Source organism: Lynx canadensis, chromosome B1 (assembly GCF_007474595.2).
Source record: "Lynx canadensis isolate LIC74 chromosome B1, mLynCan4.pri.v2, whole genome shotgun sequence".
NCBI classification, from domain to species: domain Eukaryota; kingdom Metazoa; phylum Chordata; class Mammalia; order Carnivora; family Felidae; genus Lynx; species Lynx canadensis.
The window spans coordinates 118,933,709-118,949,391 of record NC_044306.2 but is presented as its reverse complement, the minus strand read 5'-3'; the positions used below and the strand labels follow the sequence as shown (position 1 = coordinate 118,949,391).

Sequence of the window (15,683 nt, the reverse complement as noted above, 5' to 3'; positions counted from 1 at the left end):
CACAGTCTGTGAGTTCGAGCCCCATGTTGGGCTCTGTGCTGACAGCTTAGAGCCTGGAGCTTGCTTCGGATTCTGTGTCTCCTTCTCTCTCTGACCCTTCCCTGATCATGCTCTGTCTCTCTCTGTCTCAAAAATAGATAAAAACATTAAAAAAATAAAAAAAAAAACCTCAAGGTAATAATCACAATTTAAAACAAATAAAATAGACAGTAGGAACAGATCCATAGGGTATTCAGAAAATAAATACAGATAAAGACAAACACTGGACTTAAAAATCTATGCACACTAAATGAAATATTAGACAATATTCAGAACTTTTGAAGAGAACCAGAACCACAAAAATTAAACAATGGAAAAGTTAAAATTATATATACAAATGCAACCTTAGAAATTAAAATGCAAAATTTAGTGGAAAGGTTTATAGAAGGTAAGTATAAGGGAAGAAAGAATTGGTAAACTAAAAAAAGTACAGAAGAAAATATCCAAAATGAAGTATATAGAGACAAAGGTATGTGAAACGTACCAACCTACATACATAAATATTAGACATGTCATACTGGAATGACTTCAGAAGAATGTAGAAGGTGGAGCCTTACCATCAGGGTTTCTGTACTTTTCTAAGACTCTTTTGTTCAATACATGGAAGAAGTTAATATGTGTGAAAACACCCTAAAACCAGCATTGTCTGATGATTGCTGGCATTCTTCCTCAAAATATAGATAGTGATTTCCAGGCATGATTGAGAGTATTGACTATAAGTTCCAGAGTATTCAACTTTAGCTTTGAAGTTAAGTTCATTAAAAAAAAAATAAAAAAAAGGAAAAAAAATTCTCATTTTATGGCTATGCTTAGAATGCTGGTCAGCTATTCTAGAACTAGAATTTCTAGAATTGTTTTTGCTATATGTTTGTTGGTACCAAGAAAATGTAGGAAATTTGAAAGGTGGAAGGAAAGCAGCATTTTCTGTGTTTGGATGGTTGGTGCAGAGCACCAAATACTCCTAAAGCTCACGCATGTGGGATTGAACTAATGGCTTAACATGCTGGCCTTTGTGCCAGTAAACACTTTAGCTCACCCAGATTCCACAGGACCTGCTCTTTCAGTGTATTTTACCTTTGGCACAGGTATATGCAGATTGGTGGAGAAGATGTCAGCTTCTTCAAAGCTTCCTCATGGTCAAGATTGCAGGTAGTGAGGGACAGATTCTAGTTTGTCCTCATTGATTCTAGTTGGCCCAACCTCTCCCTGCTTCCTGTGCAGCTTTCCTTCCCTACTGCTGTCCTGCTAACATACAGTAACTTGTAATCTGCCATCAGTTGCAGAGGCAACAGCTTTCTATAAACTTCTTCACCAAGAACTACAAATACAGAAGATCAAAACTTAAAAAAAAATCTGTTCGTGGTTTGCTCCTTGCTAAAACCATAACTGATACTGGAATTGATACTAAAGTAGTTCTAGGGAAATAAAACCTTAAGGATGGATTATATACATATTTTCTGGGATATCTGGAATTGATTTGCTAATATTGAAATTAACTATATTAATAACCCTGTTGCAAGTGATAAGGGGGACATTATTAGTCCATGCCATATAATGGCAAAGCAATTGCTTAAATGATTAAGAAGACACCCAATGGGGAATGATGTTGAGCATCTTTAAATGTGCCTGTTGGCCATCTGGATGTCTTCTTTAGAGAAGTGTCTATTCATGTCTTCTGCCCATTTCTTCACTGGATTATTTGTTTTTCGGGTGTGGAGTTTGGTGAGTTCTTTATAGATTTTGGATACTAGCCCTTTGTCTGATATGTCATTTGCAAATCTTTTCCCATTCCATCAGTTGCCTTTTAGTTTTGTTGATTGTTTCCTTTTCAGTGCAGAAGATTTTTATCTTCATGAGGTCCCAATAGTTCATTTTTGCTTTTAATTCCCTTGCCGTTGGAGATGTATCAAGTAAGAAATTGCTGCGGCTGAGGTCAGAGAGGTTTTTTCCTGCTTTCTCCTCTAGGGTTTTGAGGGTTTCCTGTCTCACATTCAGGTCCTTTATCCATTTTGAGTTTATTTTTGTGAATGGTGTAAGAAAGTGGTCTAGTTTCATTCTTCTGCATGTTGCTGTCCAGTCCTCCCAGCACCATTTGTTAAAGAGACTGTCTTTTTTCCATTGGATATTCTTTCCTGCTTTGCCAAAGATTAGTTGACCATACTTTTGTGGGTCCAATTCTGGAGTCTCTATTCTATTCCATTGGTCTATGTGTCTGTTTTTGTGCCAATACCATGCTGTCTTGATGATTACAGCTTTATAGAAAGTCTTCTCACGCCAGAGTGGCTACAATGAACAAATCAGGAGACTATAGGTGCTGGATGTGGAGAAACGGGAACCGTCTTGCACTGTTGGTGGGAATACAAACTGGTGCAGTCTTTCTGGAAAACAGTGTGGAGGTTCCTCAAAAAATTAAAAATAGACCTACCCTATGACCCAGCAATAGCACTGCTAGGAATTTACCCAAGGGATACAGGAGTGATGATGCACAGGGGCACTTGTACCCCAATGTTTATAGCAGCACTTTCAACAATAGCCAAATTATGGAAAGAACCTAAATGTCCCTCAACTGTTGAATGGATAAAGAAGTTGTGGGTTGGGGCGCCTGGGTGGCTCAGTCTGTTGAGCAACCAACTTCAGCTCAGGTCATGATCTCACACTCTGTGGTTTCAAGCTCCGCGTCGGTCTCTGTGCTGACAGCTCAGAGCCTGGATCCCACTTCGGATTTTGTGTCTCCCCCTCTCTCTGCCCCTCCCCTGCTCATGCTCTGTCTCTGTCTCAAAAATAAATAAAAACATTAAAATTTTTTTAATAAAAAAAGAAGTTGTGGTTTATATATACAATGGAATACTACTTGGCAATGAGAAAGAATGAAATATGGCCTTTTGTAGCAACGTGGATGGAACTGGAGAGTGTTATGCTAAGTGAAATAAGTCATACAGAGAAAGACAGATACCATATGTTTTCACTCTTATGTGGATCTTGAGAAACTTAACAGAAGACCATGGGGGAGGGGAAGGGGAAAAAAGAAGTTAGAGAGGGAGGGAGGCAAACCATAAGAGACTCTTAGGGTTGATGGGAGGTGGGAGGGAGGGGAAAGTGGGTAATGGGTATTGATGAGGACACCTGTTGGGATGAGCACTGGGTGTTGTATGGAAACCAATTTGATGATAAATTTCATATTAAAAAAATTAAAAAAAATAAAGTGTCACAAAAAAACAAAAAAATAAAATGTAAAAAAAAAAAGAAGACACCTAAAATCAAACGACTATAGAAGGCAAAACTATAGGCTAAATAGTGCTAGTTTAGAACATTTTTTTGTGTGAAAATAAAGACGAAAATGGAGTTTGTTGGTTACTTTGAAATGTACCAGAGAACTTAAAGAAAGAAAATGAATAATTCAGGGCTTTAATTTTCTACCTTAAATTATGGATTTGAAAGCAACGTTTCAAGACTTTGCACTAAATAAAGACCTTTAATTCTTCTAGACACAGGGCAGAGATTTCTGAAAACCAAACCTCAAGTGTAATCATGAGAGTGGCTGCATTACAGAAAAATAATGTATTCATAAAGTCATAGAATTGCATATGTTAAATGTAGGGAATTCATCAGAGGAGGATTTTACTTTCAAAATGGGGACAGCATATGTGGGAATATTTCAGTGAAATTGAGTACCTTAAAACTGTATTTTCCTGAACCTCCTATGCCAGTAGAAGTACATTTTCCTCCCCTAAGGAAGGTTGTCTTAAGAACCTAAAATGACCATCCCAAAAGTACAAGGAAACATTGATCCTTCTGATGATGTACCCTCACCAGTCTCATTGTTTTTAAACCTATAACCAGATTCAAGTCCTGTCAGGACTCAGGAGATAATACATAGATGAAAATTAGCATAATATTGACTATTCCAGATATGAGTATAGATCCTTGATCGCCTAGGGTAAAATGGAAGAAATATGTTGGATCTGACTGAATTTGTTGATATATTTGCTTCAGGATAGATTCTGGATTCAATAGGCTAGCCCCAATAACTAGAAGAAATTCTAACCATTCTTGGAGAGAAAGCAGAGCTTTGGACTTAAAAAAAGGTCTATAAAACAAAGGGAAAATTCCACATCTTCCTTTTTTTATTATGAAATTTATTGTCAAATTGGTTTCCATACAACACCCAGTGCTCATCCCAACAGGTGCCCTCAATACCCATCACCCACTCACCCCTCCCTCCCACCCCCCATAAACCCTCAGTTTGTTCTCAGTTTTTAGAAGTCTCTTATGTTTTGGCTCCCTCCCTCTCTAACCATTTTTCTTCTTTCCCTCCCCCATGGTCTTCTGTTAAGTTTCTCAGGATCCACATAGGAGTGAAAACATGGAATCTGTCCTTCTCTGTATGACTTGTTTCACTTAGCATAACATTCTTCAGTTCCATCCATGTTGCTACAAAAGGCCATATTTCATTCTTTCTCAGAGATCAAGGGACTAAGATCCACATCTTCCTTGGTACACTATAGAAGTAAGTATCCAAAGGCTAAAGAAGGTAAGAATCCTAGTGTGGATTTATCATGAAAGACAATCACTTAATTCCTTATATTCTTTGGAATGACCAAAGATTATTTGCTTCACCAAAGCTGTGAGAAATATATCCAGGAAAGGATTCTAGTATCCTTGATGATCTCAGTATTGGCTATTGTCTGTAGGTTGGGAATGACAGTGGGAACTACCATAAGTGAATTGTAATCCTTGATGAAAGGGTGATACTTACTAGGATGATAGGGACCAGCCTGTGGTAGTTAATTTCCAGAGTATGGTTGTTATAAAGGTACTAGAAATGGTTACTAAACAAAGCCAAAGGATTTGTCAGAATGACTTGAAGTTCAGATATTGGTGATCTTTGCTAATTGTTCATGATGTTCTTACAATGAAAAACAGTCTACTAAAGTCTTACTTAATATGATAAAAAGAAAAGCTTTCGTCTGGTGAACAGAATTCTGACTTGAGTCACAATACAGTTGCAACCTCTAAACAAATTCTCACACCTGAGCCCTTTCATAAATTCAGAGTACCTTTCATGAAGGGCAGACTGGATCCCTTGAGAAAGAAACTTTCTACACATTTAAAAATGTATATTGTAAATCATCCTTATGGCCTTTCCAAAAGAGATATGCAGACTTTTACATGATAACTGTGCACTGGAAAAGTGTATATAAGAAGGATTTAGGGATATTATTGGACAATGGCTCTGAACTGCCACTACATTTTTGAGACCCAAACCCCAGTGTGGTTTATCAATCTGAGTAAGGTGGAGTCCAGGGGGTTAGTAAGTTCTGGTTAAGGTCCATCTCACAGTGGACTCAGTGGGTTCCTGAACTAACTCTGTGTTTTATTTCTTCAGTCTGGAAATCATATTTGAATAGACATGCTTACCAACTGACAGAATCCCAACAATTAGCATTTCTTTTTTCAACACAGGTCTTCCTAAGGAGTCATTTTATTTCTTCTTAGAGGAGTTTAGAGGCCATTATGTTAGGAAAGGCCACACGGAAGCTGCTAGAACTGCTTCTATCAAATAGATATTGCATCCTTGAAGTTTTGCAGAAATTGGTGCCATTATCAAGGACTTGAAAGATGCACGGCATGGTGAATCTTACCATAGTCTCATTCAAATCCCCTATTTGGCCTGCGCTGAAGACAGTTGGATTTTTCAGAATGACAGTGGATTATCATAAATTTAATCAAGTGGTGACTTCAGGTGGAACCACCATTTCAGATGTGATTTTGATACTGGGGCAAATAGACATGCTTCCCAGCATGTGGCATTATCAATTGATGTAATAAATGCTACTTTGATATCTATATTCTATCTTTTTATTGGGGACTGTTTGATTTCACCTGACAGGACCAGAAATACACATTCACTGTTCTACACTAGGGTAATATCAGCTTCCTATCCCAATATCATAATCTTGTCCATAGATACTTTGATGGCCTCCCAATTCCAGAATAACTCTAAGCCATTCAATTAATCATATGATTCTCATTGGACATGCTGATAAGAAAGAAGCAGCTTTTCTAGACACACTGATAATGTACATGTGTATTAGACAGAAGGAGGTAACTGCCACAGAAATTCAGTAGTATGCCATTTCAATGAAATATCTAGAGTCAAAGCATCTGGAACATGTCAAGATATGATTTTCAGGATGAAGGAAATGTTGATGTGTCTGCAAATTGGCTCATGTTTATGGAATTTATTGATTCCCATGATCATCATCACACTGCAGAAGCTAGCATGATCAAATAGTGAAAAAGCCTTTAGGAGATTCAGTTACTGTGCCATATGGGCACATCAGCTTCTGGAGTTGAAATAATGTCCCCTAGGATGTGATATATGTTATAAATCAGTAACCAACATTTAGTGCTATTTCTCCCATAGCACACATTCATAACTCAGGAAACCAAGGATAAAATTGGGGGGGTAATTCTCTTACTTTTACCCCTAGCAAATGAACCATTAGTGAAAATTTTGCTTCCTGACCTCATATCTTTGAGTTCTGCTGCTTGATATGTCTTAGTTCCCATGGAATTAATATTCTCAGAAGGGGCCAAAATTGTTTTATTAAACTAGATGTTGAGATTGCCACCTGGCCACTTCCGAATTCTCAAGACACTGAATCTGCTGGCAAAGAAAGGGATTTCTATGCTCTTTGGGATAATTGATCCTGACTCTTCAGAGGAAATCAATTTGCTACTATGGGGTAAGAGGACATAGGCCTGGAATGAAGTAGATACCCTGGATACCTCTTAGTACCCCATGTTGTGTGAAAAAGTTAATGGAAAACTGTAAGTACTCAATACAAACAGGACTGATAAAGCCCAGACCTTTCAGAAATGAGGGTTTGTGTCGTCCTGTGAGGCAAGGAACCATGAACTTTTGAGGATCTCATTGAGTGCAAAGGAAATACAGAAATGTCAAATTATAAATATCAGCTACACAATCATATTAGGGCTTTCTTCCTTATATTTATTTGAATATATGTGCATGAACTCATTCAATTCTTTTTTTAAATCCCATAATTTGTATAATTTAACAAAAGTATTCTAATAATACTTAGCCTTATTTAACATTTTAAAAGTGCCTCAGCTAGAAGAGAAAAGAACATTACCCAAAAAAGGGATAAAGTGACATTGGGACTTTTATCCTTTTTTTGGAGAAAGGGTTAGTGTGTTTTTGGTTGTATGAAGTTCAGTTGCATCGTTAAGTAGAGTGTGACTTTGCTTTTATCTTTCTTTGGAGGTTAGGTATAGTTAAAAGATGTGTACATGTATCTGAGGTTGACAAAAGGTGAACTGGGTTGTTTCCCTACGTTTTCAACTTAGCTAAACTAAACAACATTTTCTAGAGTTCTTTATATAGTTTCAGGTTAGGGCTGTGTTGAGAGTTCATCTAAACTATTTCATAATATTGCTGCCTCAGCATCCATTTTGTGTGATCAAGGAGCCTGCAGGGGCCCTGAGCGGAAACACTAGCTCCTCCTGTGAGCACATGCCATAGATAACACCCTGAAGAGGCACAAGTAAATGTGATGTAGTTCCTGATATTCTGATATTCTAAGATGGCTCCGACATAAGCAGCTTCTCCTGCCTCCCAAGTCCTTCTCCTTATAATCCCCCTCAGATAAGGTCCCCAGGAAGATTTCTAAAACCTTACTTTGGTTTGAATTTATCCATCTGGCCTTGGCGTGGAACCCCAAAAGAACTCCACCAGTGGACCCTAGTACAAGCGTGTGCTCCAAGTTCTACTGGACTCTCTCTGTTGGCACTCTGCCTTTAGGTCCCTTTGTGGCCCCCTTGAGGCACACTGTGTACTTCCTCCAGGGATCTGTGAGTGGTAAATCTCTCAATTTTTACTCCCTTGTGGTCTTCAGTTAAACCCTGGTTCACCAACACCCTGGGCTCTATTTAACAAATTTTAACAAAGTCACAATAGGATGGCCACAGGAGAAATTTCTGTGAGATTCTGAAGGAAGTAACACCTAGTCATTCCATTTAAAGGTGGGAGTTTGGCACCAGGCAGCCCTGCAGCTTGTGAATGTAGTTAGTGAAGTCTTTTTGGAGTAGGTCTGCATCTTTTGAGCTACCAAAGATCTCCTCAAGCTTGTTTTGGGGTCAGGTAATTGTGCAATTTGGCAGCAAAGGACATCAACTTCTGCAGATTATATAGGTCACTGAGGGTGGAAGTGGGGAGAGAGACATGATTGCAATTTCTCAGTTTTTCCTCATGTGTTCTAATTGTTTTCAGCTCTCTCACTTCACATCTGGCTGTTTTTCTGAGGGTTGGCTGTGCTGATCGAGAGCCTCATCCACCACCAGAGTCAGAGGCAGCTGCCTTTCACAGACATTTTACCAGTATCCATAATTTCATTTGGTTTCATCCCTCTTCTAATTTTGTGAATTTACATAATTCCTAGTAGTCCTTTTCCCCTAAATAAACCTCTGATGGTTATTTGTCAACTTAACTGGACCAAGGGTGTCCAGATATTTAATTAAATGTTATTCTGGGTGTGCCGATAAGGGCATTTCTGGATGAGATTAACAATTGAATTGGTAGACTGAATAAAGCAGATTGTCTTCCACAATGTAGGAGGACATCATCCAAATCATTGAAGGCCTGAATAGAACAAAAAGGCTGAAGAAGGGAGATTTTTCTCTTTTTGTTGGATTGTCTTTGAGGTGGAATACCAGTCTTCTTCTGCCTTTGGACTCATGCTAGGACTGGAACTTATACCAGCTTCTCTCCTGATTCTCTGGCTTGTAATCTCAAATTGGTCCTGTGCCTTCAGCTTGCTAACTTGCACATCTTGGGACTTCTCATTCTCCGTAGCCACACAAGTCAATTCTTTATAATAAATTGAGGAAAATTTTGAGTGTCATATTTCAAGAAAGACATTTAAAAGCTTGAATGAAGACATTTTATAGCCGGAAGAACTAAAAAGCATATGGCGGCCCTCTTTCTCATGTGTTACTCAAAATAAATATCAATAATAATTTGTAAAATAAACTCAATATGCCCAACTAAATGCTAATTATTTTCAAGGTAATTATCTTAATAAATGAAAAAATACATATTAAATACTAAACACTTTCAAATTATCTCTATCCCCTGCCCCTGCTTTTTAATGTTTCTGTTTTTTTTCTAGTATGCTAAAGCGTATTCTTAGTCTAACTATAGGAAATTGTAGTAGACTGCAAAAATAGTTCTAATTTTTCTCTCTCTCTATCTACCACCTTTGCAAGGTGACCTTGCAGATCTTTCCATGAGGAGGTGGAGTCTTTCCCATCCCTTGAATCTGGGCTGACTCTTAACAAATGTTGGTCAATATAATAGAGTAGAATGGCATGGGTGCCAGTTCTGACCTTGGGTCTCAATTGTCCTTGTGCTGCTTCTCTCAGTGACCTGTGCAAGTCTGGTCTAGCCTACTAGGAGATGAAGACCATATGGAAGAGAGGCCAGTTGCCCCAGCTGAGGCTTCCTAAGCTTGTCTACTACTAGCAAATATTAAGAAATGTGAGGGAGCTCAGCCAACCTTGCCAGAGTTTTTACCTGAATCACAAATGTCCAAACATATGAGAATAAGTCCAACTGAGATATAGACTCATGAGGGATAGAAGCTGGTTTTTCCTTTAAACCATTGGGTACTAAGGTGGTCTGTTATATTCCAATGGCTAAATGATAGAGAAATCCAGCCCTGGATGTCATTAAGATGGAATATATACAGAGGAGGGTGATTAGCCTGTGAAGAGGTCTGAAAATCAAGCTGTAGGAGAATGGATTGAAAGGACTAGGATATTTAGCATAGGAAGCAAGGATTTGGGGAGGGACATAGTGGCTTCCCTTAAATAATTGGCAAACTGTTATGTAAACCGGGATTATATTTACCCAGAATAAATTTAGAAGGCAAGTGGTAAACATTGGAAGATATTAAGATGATGAAAGACATTGTAATAGAGATATATAAATTATAGAATTTGCTCAGATTTATTTGGTGGGGATGGTGCTTTACAACGCAGTTAGTTTTGTCATTAGAAGTGTACATACAGAATGAATGACCTTTTCACATGTTTGTTCCAAAAGGCAAATTTCCTCTTTGGCTTGAAGTTTTGACTAGATAACATATAACATTACTTGAAGTCAAAAATTATATGTGTTGTGATAATTTATGTTTCCTTTCATTAAATATACTTTTCATAATTATCGGTATTCAAAATTTCTATTGTTTAAATACCAATAATATAACTGTTTGATTTTCCATTCATTTTGATTTGAATTGATTATATCGTAGCCACACTCTGAGTGGAATCATCTGAAAATCTATCCACCATCTTACCATCAATAGAGCTGTTAAAATGTGTTCTGGGTTCCAAAAATTCACTTCAAAAGAAACTGTTGGGTTACGACCAATAGTGAAAGTGAAGACAAAAAATTCATATAGAAGTAATATAAGAAGTTTATTTCTGTTCCTTTATTCAACAAATATCTATTGATTTCCTGTTATTTGCTGGACACTTATTTAAGCACTGTGGAAATGCTTATAAACAAGTGAAGGCATTACCTTTAGGAAGCTTATCTTAAAGAAAGGAAGGAAAACAATAAATAAATATGAATTCCATTTATTGTGTGTTGGTTCACAGCCCTATCAGGATCTTTGCAGGTATACTCAAAACTGGCCCCATACTCAGAGGGCAGGGAGAAACCAAAGAAAGAGGCAGGCACTCTAGATTAGGAAGTGGAAGCTTTAATAAGCAAAAGTAACTTATGTACATGGCTTACGTTGGGCAGCAGCAAGATGAATGGGCCCCCACAACCACCTGCCAAATCTTGAAAGTTTAAATAGAGTCCCTAATGGGTTCAGTCACATACATTGGGCAGGTGTTCTCAACACCACATCCCTATCTCAAGCCTATGCCCTTGGAACAGTATCTGGGAGCAGAAAACGCTAGTGAAACCCACTTTCCAAGGACAGGCAAGGGAGTCAGGAGACTAAGTGCCAGGACCCACCCAGTTATATTTGGCAGTCACATCTTTTTGATGATGCTCCCCAACATTGTGAGGTGTGATAGTGTTAAGAAGAAAAATAAAGCAGGGTAAGGAGACATAAATTATTGGGCAAGTCAATCTTTTAGAAAAGGGATCAGAGAAGTCCTCTGTGGGGAGGTAACATTTGAGCACAGGCCTAACTGAAGCTAGAACAAACCTAGTAAACAAGGGGAATAATTTACCAAACAGATGGAAAATATGAAGAAGAAGTTGTGCTAGCCATATTCAATGAAATGCAAGAAAGGCTCCATGCTGAAATGAGGTGAAGCAAAGGAGAGAAGCAGGAAGAAATTGGAGCAGTAATGGCTAGTCACATGAAGCATTATAGGTCATGATAAGAACTTGGTATTTTATTTAGAGTGTGATGTAAAGCCATTGGGAGGTTGGGACTAGGCATTTGGCAGGATATGTGTTCCATTTCAAATGGCTCACTCTTGATTTGGGGGGACATAAAGCTACAGTGGGGTGCAGTAAGGGGCAGAGGTCATTGTCCCTTGACTCAACTGCTTTCATATCCATTCTCTCCTTTCTCAAGTCCTGTTCTGTATCAATGGAAGAATGGGAGGAATACAGCCCTGGTGCTGTATTTTCTAGGGTTTTTTAATGATACAGCTGGGTGAGACACTGACGGTGGAGGGAAGAGAGAAGCCAGGCCATTTTTTCAATTTTCGTTCTCTCTGCTCATCACTTACTATGAGTTGAGAGAATTATGGTGGTTCTGCTTTCACTGGCATCAGTAGTGAGTATAGTTTTGTGCTCTGGTTATGCCTCCTTTTTTTCCATCTAACAAGAAGACAGTTTCGTTAATGATAGAAACAGTACAAATTTCAAAACAAGCTGCAGTTATTCTTTTCAAACACCAAAAAAAGGTCCTCGTTTTCAGATAGTTACATTGTCAATTCCATAAAAACGTTTACAATAACATTACTTTTTTTTTTTTTTTTCAAGGACTGGACTGCCTTTGCTCTTGACACATTTGCTTGTGACATGACCAATTCTATGTCCTTGACCTCTACATCTCTTTCATCAACTTCTTCCTCTTCACTCTCCTCTTGTTCAGGTGGAGTCTGTGTGTTTTCTTGAATTTTTGAGACAGTTTTGCCTTGAATTCTGAATTTCTCAGCAGTTTCTAGTTGTGCCTGCTGAGATAAATCCTTGATCTTGGCTTCCCCCAAAACAATGTAGGTAACTGAAACTGGGCTTTTATGGACGTCTGGTTTTGTGATGACAAAGAGGGTTTTCTTAGATTTCCAGATAGTGGCTCTTGTAACCCCTGCAAGCTGTCAAAGACCCAGTTTGGACATAGCCTTCTGTGCCTTCTTTTCACTCCAGCTCTGTTTTGCTTTACTGACTGGTTCTTCATTGATTTCAGCTGTTGCTGCCAGCTGGGCTTATTGTGTGGTTGGCTGTGTGGAATTCTGTTCCTCAAGCTCTGATACTGATTCATCACTGTCAGATTCTGTTCCAGATCCTATCTCAGCCTAAGACCATGGCAACTCCTGCTCTCCATTAGGGATGGTTTCTGTGGCTTCACCAGGCATTTTGTACAGGGAACATGGAACCAAGATGGCAGAAGAGAGAGAGAGCAAGCCATGCCTCTTCTTTTTGAATCCCAGCCTATGGGTGGGGAAATCTCTAGAGTGACTTGTTTGTCTAGTTGGACTCTGACTGAAACAAGGGGCAAAGTTGAGGCAGGAATACTGTCATGAGACTATTTCAGTAATCCAGGCAAGAGAAGAGCAAGTTGAACAAGTTACAGTGGCACCATGGACAAGGTGAAAAATGATGAAATTTGGGATCTCTTTTGAATGTAAAACTAACATGGATTGTATAACTAATGCAATAAAATAAAAGAAATATAATGTCTTCAAAGTTTAGTTTGAAAAACTGTAAAGGTGGTATTATTGGTAGATATAGGGAAGATTGAGAAAAGAGGAGATCAGGAGGCAGGGTATATGAATCAATAGTTCTGTTTGGTAGAAGTTAACGTTGACATAGCTATTTGGTATCTACTTAGGAGATCAAGTAGAAAGTTAAGTATATGAATTCAGAGTTTAGGAAAGCACTTCAGTTTAGAAATCTACTGGATGGGTAGATAGGATTATTGGTATAATAAAGTCATGCAATTTGAAATGATTACTTAGTAGGAATTGGCTCTGCATAGAAAAAAAATCCATGACTGAGGACTAAGCCTTAATGACTCCAATGTTTAGAGAGAGAGAGAGAAAAGAAAGAAAATTGGAGAGAGAAAAGAAACCATCATAGGAAACTAAAAAGGCACATATAGCAAAGCAGAAGGAAAAAATTAAAAGAAGTACTCCAGGAAGCCAAGTGAAGAAAGTTTTTCAAGACCTTCCTCCTCTTCCATTTCTCTTTCTCTCTCTCTTTTCCCTTACTTTTTTCTTTCATTCCTTTACTCAGTTATTTAGCCAATATGTATTGAGAACTTGCTGGATGCACTGTGATAGTTAATTAAGAACTCAGATACAGGAGGCTTTGAATAAAAATTTTTAGTGGTAGTCTTGTGGATGAGAGTCAATTTTTTTTAGACAGTTCCTTTAAACAAAGAATGATAAAAATTTATTTTTAGAAAACATGGCATAAGTTAACCTGGAAAACAAATCCATTATTATACACCTTAGGAAAAGAATGGGATTTTTACTTTGCTTAACACTTTATATGCATTTACTCATACAAATAATATCTATATATACATAAATATTTTACATTCAGTTCTATCATATTTACTTACAGCACATCATCTTGCAATGAAAAAAAATTTAAATGTCTTCTTATGTGTCTATTCTATAATTTTATTTTGCTGCTTGGAAATGGCAAATGCAATTGGATTTTCTCCAGAGCCGCTCAGTTCTCTGTGACAATCCAAGGGTTAAATTAAAGGAGAAGTCAGCTCCTTGTCCTTGGCTCAGAGGAAAGCTGAACTGTAGCCTTCATTTATTTCCTTCACATTCTGTTTTGCTCTTTCCTCTTTTAGGACTGAGCATGTGGCCTTCACTTTTCTCATCCCCAGCCAAGATGCAACTCTACAGTGGAGAGATAGCCAGAATATGGGTTGGATCTAATTCTTAAAATCAAAGATAGGTAAGCTCCAAGGTTAAATTTGGAAAGCTCAGGAAATCCTAAGTGCAAACACCACCTTTCAATCATCTGCAAATCATTTCCTGCTCCCTTGTCTCTGAAAGGCAGGATTGCAGCCTCACTGTAATTTTTCTTTCTAAATTAAGCAGCACATTTCAGGTGTCTGAGAAGCAGCTGAGTGAGGCAAGGGATTTTAGAACTGGATTCCATTCAACTTTGCTATTGGTTTATTTTATCATTACATTTTCACACATGGGGGTGAGAATTTTAGAATTTAGCGAAGGTCATTAAAGGAAGAAAATATGGCAGCAAAATAGGACTTGATGTTTTAGAGTTAAAAATAGGAAAAATGAGAAAGAATATATGCTATTAAAATTCTATACTTTTAATCCTTTTTTCCTCAGCATAATTCTGAATTTCAGGTGACAAACAAGGTACATTAAGTAGACTGAGCCTGGTAAAATCATTGTACTTAACTGCAGAACTTAACTACAGGGCTTTTTTAAAGTCTTCAACTTTATTGGAACCATTAAAAACTTATTTATATTTTTATATCTTTTAGTCATTAGGATTGGGATGTAAATGTAACAGAAAAGACAGGGGCCAGGACCCAGTATTAATTTACTGTTAGCTCACGAGAACAGCCAAGCCTCTTGAATAAAATACAAAATACATATTTTCGTCTCCTAACAACATTATGTTCTATTGTGACTAAATTTATTTCTGAAGTATGTGTATCCAGAGTGTACCTAGAGAAATTCAATCTACAGAAGAATTTAGTGACTTCAGATAAAAAAGTTGTTACATTTTGCTAGGTTAAAAAAATCAGATAAAGGAATAATCTTTCCCTCTTCATTTCTCTCATTAGAAGTGATATCTAGCAGAGACCAAGACCTTTTTGTAAGGCTTTTCATCTGCCAGTTTGCCTGGATAGTGAGGATATATGGTAAATAACCTCCAATGAAGGTCAAAGAGTAAAGAATTAAGATTAAGATATAATTGAAGGGGAAAAAAGAAAAGAAAGTAAGAGAACACAAAACATTGTAAATGCCTGGAAAAATTAGATAAAACCACAAATCCTAAGATCATGTTGGATATTCCCTTCAGTCTGCCCTGAGGTGTGAAATCCAATCATAATATCAGAGTTACCTATCCCTTACCATTGGGTTCCACTGGTTTTCATTCACTGACAAAATCCAAACATTTGAGAAGACAATGAACTGCTTTCAGATGTTTAAGAGGGAAGGGAATGTGTCTATTACCACTGAGTCATAAGTAGATATTATTTGTGGTAGGCAGACTCTAAGATAATAGCTCATGATCCCTGAGTCCTCATATTCATACTTTTATGTAATTCTTTACCTTGAGAATGGCTAGATTTGGTGACTCACTTCTAATGAATTGAACACAGCAGAAGCAATAACATATCAGTTCAATTATCAAGTCTTAAAAAAGA

At 37.7% G+C, this 15,683-nt stretch overlaps 1 pseudogene; it reads right to left on the bottom strand.

Annotated features, from left to right (window-relative positions):
• Positions 1 to 12,015: 12,015 nt before the first annotated feature.
• LOC115511563 lies at positions 12,016 to 12,669 on the bottom strand (annotated as a pseudogene).
• Between the last annotated feature and the right edge of the window lie 3,014 nt (positions 12,670 to 15,683).